The 4,597-nt window shown below is 38.9% G+C and overlaps 1 long non-coding RNA gene across 1 annotated transcript; it reads left to right on the top strand.

The window, feature by feature from the left end:
- The first annotated feature begins 1,746 nt into the window (after positions 1-1,746).
- LOC128776531 (uncharacterized) lies at positions 1,747-3,297 on the top strand. The gene is made up of 2 exons (XR_008421651.1): positions 1,747-1,893; positions 3,097-3,297. It is a non-coding gene; the product is annotated as an uncharacterized LOC128776531 (long non-coding RNA).
- Positions 3,298-4,597: the final 1,300 nt, after the last annotated feature.

Genomic DNA, 4,597 nt, shown 5'->3' with positions numbered 1-4,597 from the left:
ACTTTACCCTGAAAAAGACCCAAAGTATGCTTGTCTTACGGGGGCATTGGAAGGCGTATAGCTTGTGAGTTACTGTGAAGTGGTAGAAGAGGGTTATCTGAAATTGCCAGAACATTCTAATGCCAGATGGGGATGGATGTGGTTTATAACATGCAGTGAATGGTGCTAGCTGGTAGATGTTTAGAGATGTGTGTCTGTGCCTGTGTTTGGGTATTTCTACTCATTTTTCTTCAGCTAGCTCGTTTTCTGTGTTCGTCCAGTGTTTTTTCTGGACTCAGATTGCACATAAGTAAACACGAATTTAGTGTTATGTTCTGCTTGTTTCCTAACACATCAGTCCTTTTGGAACACTCATATTTTTAAAACCAGGATTATAGTGGACTGGGTTATATTTCTAGAATAAAGCCCATTGTCTGTCCATCTAAAGGTGTTTCACGGCAATATATCTTAGTAAAACCTTTTGTGTTTGATAATCTAACAGTTTTTAAAAAACTGATTTTCACCCCAAGTTTGTGTGAAAGCCACAAAACCAATAAATTGGACACATATTCTGAGATCCCATTTTATACTGTGTGACCTTGCTATTGATACACCTCTTGCTTCAGTAAAAGTAGGACTTGGAGCGCTGGCTGAGTATTCTATAGAGCCAGCTTAAATCAAGACTTATAATGCTGTTGCTGTGTGTTTAAAACGCATCTTTGTGCTAAATCACTTTCTTTCTGAGGGAAAATAAATTAATCAGAACAGAAAAAGGAGAAAAATCAATTTTAGTTGGCATAGTCAAAGACCAGTTCAGCATTTCCCTTACAATGCTGATTTCCACACATTTCTAAATCAACTAGAAAAATTCTCCTTAGGGTGAATATTGCAAATATTGAATTTTGGTGTTTTTGTTTCATTTTTTTTTCATTTAATTTTCTTTGTAAATATTATTCTTTAAATAGTTTACAAACATAATATTTTTGTTTTCTTCATTCTGTCTCAGAAAAGTGGCAACCCCAAATAAAATGTGTATTCATCTCCTAGGGCTGGCACAATAAAATACCACAAACTAGGTAAATGAACAGAAATGTTTTCCTCACAGATCTGGAGACTAGAAGTCCAAGATCAAAGTGTCGGGAGAGTTAGTTTCTTCTGAGGTCTCTTTTCTTGGCTTAAAGATGGTCATTTTCTCTCAGTGTCTTTACATGGTCCTTCCCCTGTGCGTGTCGGTGCCCTAATTACTTCTTATAAGGACGCCGGTCATATCGGATTAGGCCTCCCCATATGACATTATTTTACCTCAGTTACTTCTTTAAAGGACCTATTTACAAACATAGTTACGTTCTCAGGTACTGGGGGTTAGAATTTCAACATATGAATTTTGAAAGGACACAATTCAGCCATAACAACGCGTTGAAGTGAAAAACATGGATAGGTTAAGTATGAACTGGACTTGGAAGGGCTTGGGTCCCAGTTCTTTACTCACCAACTCTGTGATTTGGGGTAGTAATCTAATATTTCCAAACTGCAGTGATTCTGATGGAGCAGGGTGTCTCTCCCAATTCCCAGAAAACAGTCATCCACGTGTGAGGTTCTCATCCTCCTTCCCACACTATTCCTTTCAGTCTGAAAACCAACACAGTCTATGCAGAGAAAGGCAAATGTCTTACTGGAAAGTTTAGAGTGAATTTATTTTTAAATTTTTTTTAATTAATTTTTTTTAATGTTTATGTTTTGAGAGAGAAACAGGGCACAAGTGGGAGAAGAGCAGAGAGAGAGGGAAACGCAGAATCCAAAGCAGGCTGCAGGCTCTGAGCTGTCAGCACAGAGCCCGACGCAGGGCTCGAATTCACAAACCCTGAGATCATGGCCTGAGCAGAAGTTGGATGCTCAACTGACCAAGCCACCCTAGTTTAGAGTAAATTTAAAAGAGTTACAACTTAAGGAGAAAGAAATTAAAATCCTATTTTGCACTTTCCCTTGAATCTCAAGAAGGAAAGCACTTAAATATTTGTGTCCTTTCAAAGAAGGGTATGCCCCCATAACACTTTTCTTTATTTGTCTTTTTAAAAAAAAAAAATTCTTATGTTGATTTATTTTTGAGAGCCGAAGAGACAGAGCACGAGCAGGGGAGGGGCAGAGAGCACAGGAGACACAGAATATGAAGCAGGCTCCAGGCTCTGAGCTGTCAGCACATAGCCTAACACGGGGCTCAAACTCATGGACTGCAAGGTCATGACCTGAGCTGAAGTTGGCATCTTAACCGACTGAGCCACCCGGCGCCCCTCTAAACTTCTGTCTTTACACTCAGCCTTAAGTTCATGTACTTTGTCCACCAATTCCTCCTTCTTCATTGCTCTCTGCTCTTGTCTGAAGCTCCTTTGCACTGCAAAATTCCACTTTATCCACAAGGGTGAACCCACGCCACTCACTCTGCCATCATGCCCCAGGAATCAAGCAGATTCAGGAGCAAAACAGAACTTTAGCCATCAGTCTCTAAGCTTTGCAGAGAACTGAGGTGGAATGGAGATAGTCAGTTGGGGGATGGTTGTGGGAAGGGAAATGTTCAGCCTCCTGCGCAGAGATAGACACTGATTCTTTCAGATAGCCTGCTAGTGCGCTACCCTCAATGTGTCTATTCTCCCAAGGAGAGATATCCATTCATTTTTCCCCTGGAACCAGGACAAAACAAAACAAAACCCTACTATGAGAAGATAAGCAATGCCTCTCCAAGTGCTATGCAGAAAAAATGTTTTCCTTCTTTGGATTTTTTTTCTGAGGGAAGGCAGGGGGTAGCAGGAAGAAGGTGACAAGGGGAGAAGGAAGGGTCCTGCAGGAGTTGGAGTCTAATGGCTGCTATCTCTGTGGCCCTGGGAAGTGTTTCAGTTTCAATTACATTGCTAGGATTCAGAGTCAAGCAGTTTGAATAGGTGACTTCTCGGTACTTACATGCAAGTTTCGTGTAGTTTTTAGTGCAGACTAAAACTATACAGTACTTCAAGGTCTGTAAACCCTGTTTTAAGATACATTTAAGTTTTTCAAATGATTACCTTTTGGCTAGAACCACTATTTCCAGTAATTCACCAAAATGACCAACGCAAAGGGAAAGGGGAGAGGTACCTGCTATATGTTCTCTAGGCCTTTTAGAAACATGGAGTTAATCCTTTGGCCACATCCATGTGAATCTACAAGAAAAGTGATATTGTGGACATCAAGGAAATGGGCACTTTTCAGAAAGGAGTGCCCCACAAATGTTACCATAGCAAAACTGGAAGAGTCTACAATGTTACCCAGCATTCTTGCTGGCATTCTTGTTGGCATTCTTGTTGGCATTCTTGTAAACAAATAAGTTAAGGGCAAGATTCTTGCCGAGAGAATGAAGGTAGCTATTGAGCATATTGAGCACTCAAAGAGCCAAGAGAGCTTCCTGAAATGTGGGAAGGAAAATGATCAGAAAAAGAAGGAAGCCAAAGAGAAAGGGACTTGGTTTCAACTGAAGTGCCAGCCTGCCCCACCCCGAAAAGCACACTTTGGGAGAACCAATGGAAAGGAGCCTGAGCTGTTGGAACCCATTCCCTATAAATTTATGGCACGATAAATGTAAAAATAAATAAATAAATAAACCCTCAAGACTATAAAAAAATAAAAAAACAAAATTTCAAGTGATTAGAGATATCTTTTTCATGCCATTCTGATCCTATCCCCCCCCCCAACAATTTATTGTAGAGTTATTGCTTTTTAGGAAAGAATGTATTTAAATATTAAGTGTCAAGTAAAAATTACTGACATCCTAAATTTTCCCTATAATTATAATCTCTGAATATTCACTTCTGATGAGAACATGTAAAGTCTAATGACAGGAAGCATTATCAAAGATACAGAAATATTTCATAATAAATAGTTCAACCTATTGGATATCCATAACAATTCTAATTTGTACATACCTAATAGTTTGGCCAGAGGTCAAACTATTCAGTTCTTTGAGATGTGCACCTTCCCTGTGTGGCTGTTTGCTTCCTCAAATCCAGAAAGGAAGTCTCCTCTCAAAATGGATGCTATAATCTGATATAATATAATCATATACATGTAATCACATCTCTCATTACTTTTGCTACACTCCATGGGCGAGAAACAAGTTACAGTTCCCACCCACACTAAAGGGGAGCGTACCATAAAAGGCCATGAACATCTTGGTGGGGATTATGGGGGTGGGGGCCACCTTTCCTCCCCAGGTACATACATATTTACATGGGCTATTTCACTTACTCTCAATAACTCTGTGACATAAGTACCATAAATGCCTTTATTTTACAGATGAGAAAATTGTGGCCCTAGAAAGATTAAATAATTTGTCCATGTATATGCATTGGAGTTTTGATTCAAGTTGCGGGATCTAAAAGTTGAGGTTGCTTGCCTTTTTTGGGTTAAGGTTTATTATTTAATAATTTCATAATAAAGTATATTGCAAAAGGGGAATGTCTTTTCAACTACTTTAGAAAGAATATATTTTAAAAGATTATTAATGTACTTACTCCTTATTATTATTATCTATTCAAATAAGTAGTAAATTCCCTCTCAAGGTTAAAAAATTCTGAGCCTGAAATGATCTTCTGTT

Source organism: Panthera pardus, unplaced genomic scaffold, assembly GCF_024362965.1.
Source record: "Panthera pardus isolate Hobbes unplaced genomic scaffold, ASM2436296v1 HiC_scaffold_13, whole genome shotgun sequence".
NCBI classification, from domain to species: Eukaryota; Metazoa; Chordata; class Mammalia; order Carnivora; family Felidae; genus Panthera; species Panthera pardus.
The sequence above is the reverse complement of the archived record's forward strand: the minus strand, read 5'-3'. Positions and strand labels throughout refer to the sequence as shown.